The sequence below is a fragment of the Nyctereutes procyonoides genome, unplaced genomic scaffold, assembly GCF_905146905.1.
Source record: "Nyctereutes procyonoides isolate TBG_1078 unplaced genomic scaffold, NYPRO_anot_genome, whole genome shotgun sequence".
Lineage (NCBI taxonomy): Eukaryota > Metazoa > Chordata > Mammalia > Carnivora > Canidae > Nyctereutes > Nyctereutes procyonoides.
In genome coordinates, this window is record NW_026575135.1 from 14,963,742 (window position 1) to 14,976,582 (window position 12,841).

A 12,841-nucleotide genomic window follows, 5' to 3' on the forward strand; every position below is an offset into this window, starting at 1 on the left:
AACTGTGGGATACCAAGAAATGGAAATAAGTTAGAATTTAGGGATTTTTACCTCTCTCAAAATCCCAAGAACATTACTGAAATTAAAAAAAAAAAATAAAAAGAAAAATAGGGAAAAAATGTTACAGAAAGTTCTTACTAACTAAAGTGTCCTTTCTGTTGATGAGACTGATTTTTCTCTCTATTAAATAAATTGTAATGTCCTTGAATGTAGGGAATTATAAGGGAGATAAGGCAAATTCTTCTCTCGTTTTTGCATTATATTTACCCTTCTTTATCTATGCAGTATCTAGAATTAAATTCAGACATGTTTGTTGGGAGTGAAGGAGTAGTTCCAGAATATAAAAGAATACATAAAAGTAGCTGTAAGATTTTTCTGATTTATATATATATATATAAAATATATTGAAAATGTGTGTGGGGATAGATTTTGTCATGCTTGATTAAGAAAAGAATAACATTTTTAATCAAGCTGAATTTATTAATGGAAGTACATTTATCAGAATCTTTGAGTTAGTTTTGCTAACACTAGCAGTGGGGCATTGTAATTTTTGTGCCCATACTGGTTGAATATTGGATGCAAAGACAAAGTTGAAGTACCAGAATTTCCTTTATTTTATATGGAGAAGTGAATCCAGTGAATTAGGGAAATAGAAATGATGTAGCAGACTTTAAGTATGTAACTCACCTATTGCCCCTCTCATCCTAGAGAACTCCATAAACAATTCCTCTACCAAAACTTGAAGAAATATATTGGTGTGTAGGGAGTATCCAAGATCCTTCCCAGATTCAGTGATTCACTATGAGAACTCACAGGATTCATGATGTGGTTGTACTCAAGGCTATGATTTATTAGAGAGAAGGGATACAAAACAAAATCAGCAAAGGGAAAATGTGCATGGGAGGAAATTCTGGAGAAAACCAAGCTCAAGCTTCCAAGAGTCTTCTCCTGGTGGAGGCCCAAAAGACATGTTTAGCTTCTCTAGCAAGGAGTTATGTCAGCATGTGAGAAATGCTATCAGGGAAGCTTATTAGAGGTTCACTACTCAATGTTTTTACTGGTACCTGGTCGTATAAGCAAGTACCAACATTTCAGACTTCAGAAGTAAAGGTGTTCAGCAAAAACCATATTGTTTATACAAACCATCTAGGCATAGTGAGGCATTTTTATCAGTTCTAGGAATTGTGTGAACCCGTCTGAAATCCAAGTCCCTGGAACCTAGCCAAGTTCCAACTTTACATGTAGGTCTTTCTAAGGAAGGCAGTCTCAGGCCTGCTATGTTAACTTTTTGCTGCTCAGTTAATGAGAGAACAGCATTTTTGAAAAATGCTTAAATGTCTCTGTTCTGTAGTCTTGCTTTCTGATTAAGATTCTATAATTTAAATAGACCTCTAATTTCAAATGAAGGTGAGAGGGTAGCAGGGTACCAGATGAGAAGTGGAGGCACCAAGTTTCTACTTGTTCAAAGGCCAAATGGTTATGGTTTACCTCAATAAACAAAAGGATAAACATGGTAAACAAAACAGTCTAACCCTGAAGGATCTTTTTTTTTTTCATTACCATTGTTCATGGTGTCCTTAGGAATAAAAGAAATGAACAGGTAAGGTGCTCCTTGGAATTCATAATCAAAATAGGCAAAACATTTTCAGTTGCAGTGAATCTGATTATTTAACTATCAAAATAGTAAGCTACAAACTTTCAGTAGTTATCAATTCAAGGTATTTTTTTGTAAATAAAGGGAGACTGGGTTCATCTAAAGAAGCATATTGTAATCAAATAATAGATACTATGACTTTCCTTCTTACCATGCCCTAAAGTGATCTGTACCTCTGTATCCAAGGTACAGCATAAAAAAAAATAAAGAGTTTATTTGGGGGAATTTTGAACATTGCTGTGGTAGATGCACATCTTTACTTACTCTTTTATTCATATATATTTTAAATTCCATATTAGAGCCTGTATTCTTATAATCCTTGGTGTGTGTGTGTGTGTGTGTGTGTGTGTGTGTGTGAGTGTGTTGTTTTAATTGAACTCTGACTAATAAACTTGTTCTGAGATAATAATGGTTCCTTTGGTACAAATTTGTCACTCAAACCCACCAGGAAATGTGGAAGAGGCTCATGATAAATAAAATGATACAATTTTTAAACTAGTCAATCATACATTAGGCCCAGTGGAATCTGTCCATTAAAATGTGTTCCATTTATGAGTAAATAGTAAGGATACATCTTCTCAACTAACCACATCTTCATATTTAATTTTCTCTTGGAAACTCATGACTATGAGACAGATGAAATGGAGATTCCTGGAATAGTTCTGTATGTCGGTATTGAGTCAGAAGCAACAGTACGTTGCTGTGGAAATCACACGTCATAAAATTAGCAAATTCCAGAAGTGATAATCCTTATTACATTACCATTTAACTCCTCATTTTTTTTGGCTTAGATAAAACATAAATTTGTCCTTGAGAATTACAGAGCTTTATCATGAACTTAATTAGGTAGTTTTCCAATTACAACTACTATCCCAAATGTACTTTCCTTACTAAAGCAAATCAATACAGCCACTGGCATCCATCTGGTAGGCTGTTATTGATTCAGAGATAACGTTTCCCACTCTGAACCAGTAAACAGCAAACATAAAAAGCTTTCTGCTTTCACCTGGCAGGGACAGCAGCTCAGTAGGGTACTTCCAAATCTTAAGCCACCATCAAGTTTTTTTAAAAATCTTGAAAACAGGAAATAGTTTTCTTTATTAAAGAAAAGTTCTTATCCAAGAATATGTGACAGGTGATGAAAATACAGAGATTTTCTCCCTGCCAAACTTTCTCCCAATACAGTGATTTGCAGCATACTGGGATATCCCCTTCAAAGGTACAGATAAATGCAACCAGTTTCAGTAAAAATGAGTTATAACACCTGGTGAGTTTAATAAACATTTGGCTATAATGGGGATGCAATGTACAGCATGACAGCTATAGTTAATGATTTTGTATTGTATATGTGAAAGTTGTTAGGAGTAACAACTTAAAAGTTCTTAAAAGTTCTCACCACAGAAAAAAAGTTGTGACTATATATATGTTAACTAGACTTACGGCTTTGATCATTTTACAATATTTGTAAATATCAAATTGGGTTAGAGACCCAAAACTAATGTATTGTTGCATCTTCTGTTATACCTCTATAAAACAAGAATGAAAAAAAATAGATGCAATTCAGATTGCTTTTGAATATGCTACTCCATTTAGCTGTTATTGAAAAGCTTTAACATTTAAATCCTTTACCTGTTATGTTTCAGATTGAGCAATTTGGTGTTCAGCCTTATGACTCAGCAGATCTACTGATGCTCACAATTCCTGTAGCAGAAGGGGGTGTTTTATTTAAACTATGACAAAACCTAATCAGAGAATCACAATAAAGGCCCTAGTTTCTTTCTTTCATTAAAGTCATTCCCTCTTTAATAAGTAGTGATTCTCCTTTTAAGAAAGGCCTTTTATCTGCTGCTAAGCCCTTGAAGTTTGAACATCTGACCCTGGGACAAGAGAACCTTCCCCCTACCAAGCCATCCATTATCAAGGAGATGGTATCCGTCTGCTTGGCCTTAAGGCAGTTGTGCCTTGAAGCATTCCTTTCTTCAAGTGAGCGTACTTTTTAGGACACCAGACCCAAGGATGTTCTGAAAGCATAAATTAGTTGAGGGTAAAAAAACTTTTTATATCTCCAACACTTTGCCTTCACTTTTTCTCTGCTCTTAACTTACAGTAAAGGATTCATGTGGATGACTTATAAATAATTGAATGAGTTAGAAAATATGAGCCTGATTTATAAATGACTTTATTGATTGTAACAGCAAAAAGTTCACTGCTGTGCTATTAGAATCTCATCCAGAAGTGTCCTAAACATATACAAGGAAGTTCTTTTATTTGTGAAAAAACAAAACAAGCAAACAAAAAAAACCCAAAAACCTTTAAGCAGGAAATAGCATTGCCTCTGCCTAGAAGATGAGATGGCTTGTAATAAGAATCTTCAGGAATTCATGGACAGTAAATAGTTTTTTGAGCTGATGATCAGAGATTTGGGAGGAACAAAACTGGAGAATTAGTGATAAAGATGTTTCAAAAAAGAAGTCTTTGTGACTGGACCTCACAAAAATTGTAAAATATGTGTTTTATATACATATTCATTAAATGTCCTACTCTGGAAGTGGTTCTTAATGTTAGATGGATAAGAACATCTGCTTGTATAAATATCCATGATATCTGAGTAGGTTAAAATCAAGTATTGCTGCATATAACAGAAAAAAGAAAAGACCAGAAATTAAAAAAAAAAAAAGAAGAATTGTATTTTTCTCAAACAGAAAACACCTTGAGCTATGCAGTCCATGACTTATGGGGGCTTCATTTTCATGAGTGAACTACTTTCCATCTATTTTCTGCCTCACTGTCTTATTAATGTTTCTTCCACTTTAAGGTTCAGCTCATGGTGAAGAATTGTTACTTGAGCTCTAGCCATCAATTTTGCAAAGGTATAGTCAGTGGAAAACAGCAGTCCTGTGACAACCTGTTTTGTTTGCCATCCTTTGGCTTGATTAGTATCTTGATAAAAAAACAAACAAACAAAACTATTTTGGCAGAGACAGATATATGTGTAGAATCAACAACATGGATACACCCATTGCAAAGGCTTGCTTATCCTACACTATAGCTATGTCTTATAGCAGTTTGCAAGAATAAGATGATTAAGGTAACATCACTATTAAGATATATGCTCTTATTCATCTGTTCATATATAACTTATTTCTTCCCTTAGCCAAAGTACTCAGGTCTGGGAACCATGAGGCTAACAGACTTGGATGACTTCTGTTACCATTGTATCCAATCACTTATACATAAGTTTCTAACCTATACTTTCTGGAGTCTATTATTTTTTTTTCTTTTATTTAAATTCAATTTCCAACGTACACTATAACACCCAGGGCTCATGTCATCGTGTGCCCTCCTTAGTGCCTGTCATGCAGTTACCTCAGCTCCCAGCCTCCTCCCCTTCTGCAACCCTTTGTTTGTTTCCCAGGGTTAGGAGTCTTTCATGGTTTGTCTTCTCTAATTTTTTGACACTTAGTCCCACTCTTCCCTTATGGCATCTTTTACTATTTCTTATCTTGCACATATGAGTGAAATAATAAGATAATTATCTTTCTCTGGTTGACTTATTTCACTCACCATAATACTCTCCAGTTCCAACCACATCAATGTAAATAGTAGGTATTCATCCTTTCTGATGGCTGAGTAATATTCCATTGTATATATATACTACATCTTCTTTATCCATTCGTCTGTTGACAGACATCATGGCTCCTTCCACAGTTTGGCTATTGTGGACATTAGCACTATGAACATTGGGGTGCAATGTTGTTGTTTCACTACCTCTGTATCTTTGGGGGTAAATACTCAATAGTGTAATTTCTGGGTCTCTTCAATAAATGGTGCTGGGAAAATTGGACAGCCACATGCAGAAGAATGAAACTGGACCATTCTCTTACACCATATAAAAATATAAACTCAAAATGATCGAAAGATCTAAATGTGAGACAAGAACCCATCAAAATTCTAGAAGAGAGCACAGGCAAGAGCCTTTTTGAACTCAGCCACAGAAGCTTCTTGTAAGACATATCTGTAAAGGCAAGGGAAACAAAAGCAATGATGAACTATTGGGACTTCATCAAGATAAAAAGATTCTGCACAGCAAAGGAAATCAACAAAACTCAAAGGAAATTTACAGAATGGGAGAAGATGTTTGCAAATAATATGACAGATAAAGCACTAGTATCCAAGATCTACAAAGAACTTAATCAAACTCAATACCCAAAAAACAAACAATCCAGTCAAGAAATGGGCAGAAGACATGAACAGACATTTCTCCAAGGAACACCTACACATGGCCAATAGCATGTGAAAAAATGCTCCACATCACTTGCCATCAGGGCACTATACATCAAAACCACAATGAGGTACCAGTTTACTCCTGTGAGAATGGCTAAAATTGACAAGTCAGGAAACAATAAATTTTGAGGAGGATGTGGAGAAAAGGGAATCCTCTTGCACTATTGGTGGGGATGCAAACAGGTGCAGCCACTCTGGAAAACAGTGTGGAGGTTTCTCAAGAAGTTAAAAATAGAGCTACCCTATGACCCAGCAATTGCACTCTGGAGTCTATTGATTAACTTAACAGAAGAAATAATTCTACCAAGGGATACAAAAAAGTTTCTAATAAATTGGAGATGTTACTTCTATATATCAAATTGTGTGGGCTTTATAGTGGGCCAGGGGCGGAGTAGAGATGGAACATAGAAAATCATTCCATGGTTTTCTTCTAATACTGCCACAGCTGAGGTAAATGTTAACAGAGACTACTAAAACTATTTTAAAATACAGGGACAAAAAAAATAGGTCTGTACACAGGAAAGCATATTTGGTTTAATCTTATGGAAGATATAATAATGGTCCCCCCAATATGTCACATGCTAATTCTCAGACTCTAATTATTTACCTCCAAAAAGTACATTATAGGTGCTGTTAAGGTAAGGAATGCCCAGGTTTTCCCAAGATAATCACGGGTGTCCTTTAAAAGAGAGGTAGGAGCGTAAGAGAGAGTTTTGAAGATGTTCTATACCTGACTTGAAGATTGAAGAAAGGGAACACAAGCCAAGGAATCAAGATTCCTCTAGAAAATAATAATAATAATAATAATAATAATAATAAACAGAATTGGCGGTCTCCTAAAGTCTACAGAAGAAATGCACCTTGATTTTATTACAGTAAGACATATTTCAGGACTATAAAAGAATGTGTGTGTTGTTTTAAGCCACAAAGTTATATCAACAATAGAAATTCAAAGCATGCTATTTGGTCGAAAACTTTAAAACTGATATTGGCAATCGGAGAAGGACAAACAGTGTATGTTCTCACTCATTTGGGGAATATGAATAATAGTGAAGGGGAATATAAGGGAAGGGAGAAGAAATGTGTGGGAGATATCAGAAAGGGACACAGAACATAAAGACCTCTAACTCTGGGAAATGAACTAGGGGTGGTGGAAGGGGAGGAGGGCGGGGGGTGGGGGTGAATGGGTGACGGGCACGGAGGGGGACACTTGACGGGATGAGCACTGGGTGTTATTCTGTATGTTGGTAAATTGAACACCAATAAAAATTAATTTATTAAAAAAAATTAAAAACAATAAAATAAAATAAAAAAAATAAATAAAACTGATATTGGTTGAAGGGAAAGGAGACTTGGAATGCCAACAAAAAAAGAAACGTTTGGAGGTGATGGGTATGTTTATGGCATAGGTTGTGGTGATGGTCTCACATTATGTACTTAACTCCAAACTCAACAGGTTGTATGCATCAGATTTGTACAGCTTTTTATATTAAAAAAGACCAAATTGCTGGATTAAAAAAAAGGAATTTGAAACACGAATTACAAGCATGTAGCTAGTTGTAAAAATGAATACTGCAGCCTCTATCTAGCTCTTTTTATTTGGGGAATCATACATATAATTTATTATAACTGATTTTATGTCTAATTTCCTATTCTTTTGCTTCTTTTTTAAATAGGGGACTCTTGTGCTAGTGAAATGTGTGTGTGTGTGTGTGTGTGTGTGTGTGTCTATATGTTATGGGATATGGAAGTAGAAGGTGCTCAAACTAGAGAAAGTATTTATTTCACCTGGAGAGCGTGGCTTGGAACTGGTCAATGTAGTTAACTAAGGAGATTTTGGGTAAGGTCTCCAGGAATGTGGATGATTTCATTTTCTGTCTCCATGATGCTGTTTGAGAACAGATTAAATCAATAGAGGCAAATAACCACATGGGGCAAGGACATCTAAATTAAACTTGATCAATCTGAAGCTCCCATTTGGAATTTTTAATTTGGAGTGAAAGACACAAAAGAGCCAGGGTGTTTGAGAGCTTATTCGTGTTGGAAAAGAAAGATATCACTACCAGAGGCAATATTCTTTCTTCTGTGGCAATAGTATCTTAACCACACTGTTTGTCTTCATGCTATTGACTGTATTTTTGTCACCATACCTTCCTTTTAGGATTTTACATTTTTATCAGTACTGTTTCTCCAGTCTTTCCGTAGATGCTGTTAATCATGTGGTACTCTTTCAATAAAGTATGTGGGTTTTTTGTTTTATATTATGCAGAGTCTTTTATATGGGTAGAGGTAAATTTAATTTAAATAACGTGACAATTGTTAGGTTATATTTTGCCCTAGGTCCATATTTCCAAAAGTTTTACCATGACTTAAGCAAAGCATATCATAATATATTTCAGATCACTTTGCTCTAATCCTGTGCACTTTGGATGAGTGGTATGGCTAAGATCATCCTTCAGGTTCCTGAGTGTAGAAAAAGGAACCTCAGATAAATGGCATGGTTCATTCACAGGGATAGCCATCATTATTTACATAAAAATTGAGATTTTGATTTATTTTGCTTTATGCACATTTCTGCATAGGTACATTTATCTGTAACTGAAACACTGTTCAGCTCTGGATCTACTGAAAGCAGTCACTTTCTAGAAAAGTAAGATGAGGACCATATTTAGGCTGTGATAGTTCAATCTGATAATTATTTCCTGGAAGGTTTTTAGTCTTACTGAAATGTTTTCTTTCTCTTTTCTTTATGATTTTATTTATTTGAAAGATAGAGAGAGAGAGAGAGAGAGAGAGAGAGCATGAGTGGGGAGAGGGGCAGAGGGTAAGGGAAAGGGGATGGTGGGAGAGAGAATCTCAAGCAGACTGTGCTGAGCTTGGAACCTGTGGTGGGGCTTGATCTCACGACCCAGAGATCATGAGCTGAGCCAAAACCAAAAGTCAGTACCTAACTGACTAAGCCACATAGGCACCCCTTGAAACGTTTGTTTTCAGATTTTAAGGGTAGAAGATTAATAACCTCTAGGATTTTCTTTTTCTGAGATCATTATGGCCTAAATTACTGTGGTACTCAGTATATCTCTATGGCAACATTTCTCAAATTTTTTATCTCAGGACATTTATAAATTATTGAGGAACACATGAGTCTTTATATGTGTGGGTTATATCTATCAATATTTATCAGATTAGAAGTTAAATCTGATAAATACTTAAAATACCATAATATACAAATAAACATTCAATTAGTTTCCAGGGTGATAATATCACATATCATATAACCTCTGGAAATCTCTTTTGTCCATGTATGAGAGAAAAAAATTAGAAAAGACAAGCCATGCCTTAGTATTATTATGAAAAAAGTTTTAATGACATGAACTTCTTTGTCTTAGACACAAGAGTCTACAGACCACATTTTGAAAAATGTTATTGTAGGCATTTATAAATATAAGTCTGCATGTTTCCAAGATTTCATAGAAGCTCAATTTTTTAAAGATTTTTATTTATTTATTTGACACAGAGAAAGAGAGAGAGAGCACACGAGAGAGTTAGAGCACTCAAACAGGTAGAGGGAGTAGGAGTCTTTGTGGGGAGCCCAGTGGGGGACTCAGTCCCAGGACCCCAGGATCATGACCTGAGCCAAAGGCAAATGTTTAACCAACTGAGCCACCCAGGTGCCCCAAAGTTCAAATATTTTTTTTAAGCATTGACACACATCTGAGTATACTTGCTATGTCTCAATTTTGTAATAAGTGCTTTTTGTATAATATTTAGCCGTATTTTATAGATAAAGGAATTGAAACTCAGAGAGGCAAATAGTTGGTCTGGAGTGATAGTGTTGGTGGATTTTATTTTATTTTTTTAATAATACATTTATTTTGTATTGGTGTTCAATTTGCCAACATACAGAATAACACCCAGGTGCTCATCCCGTCAAGTGCCCCCCTCAGTGCCCGTCACCCATTCACCCCCACCCCCCGCCCTCCTCCCCTTCCACCACCCCTAGTTCGTTTCCCAGAGTTAGGAGTCTTCCTTGTTCTGTCTCCCTTTCTGATATTTCCCACACATTTCTTCTCCCTTCCCTTATATTCCCTTTCACTATTATTTATATTCCCCAAATGAAGGAGACCATATAATGTTTGTCCTTCTCCGATTGACTTACTTCACTCAGCATAATACCCTCCAGTTCCATCCATGTTGAAGCAAATGGTGGGTATTTGTCGTTTCTAATGGCTGAGTAATATTCCATTGTATACATAGACCACATCTTCTTTATCCATTCATCTTTCGATGGACATGGAGGCTCCTTCCACAGTTTGGCTATTGTGGACATTGCTGCTATAAACATTGGGGTGCAGGTGTCCCGGTGTTTCATTGCATCTGTATCTTTGGGGCAAATCCCCAGCAGTGCAATTGCTGGGTCATAGGGCAGATCTATTTTTAACTCTTTGAGGAACCTCCACACAGTTTTCCAGAGTGGCTGCACCAGTTCACATTCCCACCAACAGTGTTCAGGATAATCACCTGAGCTATGAAGCCAGCTACTTCCATTGGGGTCATTTTTGCTGTCACCAGTCACATTACCATGACAAATATCTTTGACAGATATGTTCTTGACATTGAAGACCCCATTGTCCCCAGGAAGAGTCTCACTCAAAGCTTCAAGGTGCATCTCAACAGACATTTCTTCAATTGTAACATTGGTGTAAAGGGGACCAACATGCTGAATTTAAGAACACCAGTCCTCAGTCGGCCCACAGGGACAGTACCAATGCCACCAATTTTGTGAATATCCTAGAGGAGCAGAAGCAGTGGCTTGTAAGTTGAGTGAGTTGGTAGCAGAATGCAGTGCAGAGCTTCAAGCAGCCTGGTTATACTGGCCTTGCCATCCTTGTGGGTGACCTTTCATCCCTTGAACCAAGGCATGTTAGCACTTGGGTCTAGCATGTTGTCACCATTCCAACCAGAAATAGGCATAAATGCTACTGTGTTGGGGTTCTAGCCAATTTTCTTAACCTAGGAGCTGACTTCCTTAAGGATTTCTTTGTATCTCTTCTGGCTGTAGGACAGCCCAGTGAACTCCATTTTGTTAACACTGACAATTAGTTGTTTCACACCCAGTGTGTAAACCAGAAGGGCATAGTCATGGGTCTGACCATTCTTGGAGATATTTGCTTAAAATTTACCACCAACAGGGATCCCTGCGTGCCTCAGCAGTTTGGCGCCTGACTTTGGTCCAGGGCGCGATCATGGAGTCCAGGGATGGAGTCCCACGTCCGGCTTCCTGCATGGAGCCTGCTTCTCCCTCTGCCTGTGTCTCTGCCTCTATGTATTATCATGAATAAATAAATAAAATCTTTAAAAAAAATTACCACCAACAGCAGCAACAATCAGGACAGCACAGTCAGCCTGAGATGTGCCTGTAATCATGTTTTTGATGAAGCCTCTGTGTATTGGAGTATCAGTGATTCTCACTTAATACTTGATGGTCTCAAATTTCCACAGGAAGAAATCAATGGTGATACTATGTTCATCCTCAGCTTTCAGTTTACTAAGACCCAGGCATACCTGAAGGAGCCCTTTCCTATCTCAGCAATCTCTTTCTCAAAATTTTCAATAGTTCTTTTGTTGATCTCACCACATTTGTAGATCAGATGACCAGTAGTAGTAGACTTGCCCAAATCTACATGTCCAAAGATGACAATGTTAATATAAGTCTTTTCCTTTCCCATTTTGGTTTAGATTTGATGGTAGTTTTCATGACACCTGTGTTGGTGGCAAACCTATTGTGAAAAAGTGAAATTTAGTATTCTGATAGAGAACCCATAAGTTTCTGCACTTAAAGAGTGAAATGATTGGTCTGGCTATGCTCATTCAAGCTTTAATGTAGTACTAATATATCATTATCATTGGAACCAAAATCATATGATCTAAAATAATCATTCTTTTGCAAAATGTAAATGGTACTTGTATCTACTAAATGATTTCATAGAATATTCTTTAAGTCATTAGTATATGACCCAACTTAGCTTGTCAGTTATTAAGTAATATTTCCATAGATAATTCAATTTTGTCTTTCCCTAGGCTAAGAAATTTTCTCAGATCTATGGGAAAATTAAAAAAAATTAAATTTCTGGCCCATTATTATTAATAAGTATGTTATTGCATATCTACTTTAAATCCTTTATGGAAAAAGGCAGATCATAAATGAAAGCATAAAAGGGTTCCTGGGTGGCTCAGTCAGTTAAACATCTGGTTCTTAGTTTTGGCATAAGTCATGATCTCAGGATCCTGAGATCGAATGCCAAGTTGGGCTTGGAGCTCAGTGCAGAGTCTGTTTGTTCCTCTCCCTCTGTTCCTCCCCTTGCTCTCTCTTTTTCTCTCAAATAAAATCTTTAAAAAATTATTGAAAGCATAATATTAGATGCATACTTGTATTTTAGCACTTAGTTTTTGTGTAATATTCATAAATAAATGGTTTGGAAGACTTAACTAATGATGTTAGATAGCTTAAAACTGCTTTACTATTTGAAAAAATATTTATATTCTAATAGTGTTAACTTTTTTCCTGACTGAAACGTTTATATCCTCATTGGTAGTTGCATGACTGAGTACAGCACAGTATTTGTATCAGATTCCACATAATTTTAGAAGCAATTTTGTTATTCTGATTTCTAGTCAAGATTGAAGACTTCTTCAAAATTCAACACCTTATTTTACCAAAAATCAATGCCAACTTGGAGTCTTTTCTTAACCTCATATCAATTCCGCCCTAAAGTAAAATCAAGATCTTGGGTACCCTTTATCCAGCTTCAAAGTTAACATCATGTGTAGTAATGATACTATTCTCAAAATTAAGATAATTGGGATAATGCCATTAACATTGGTAAAATACTATTAACCAAA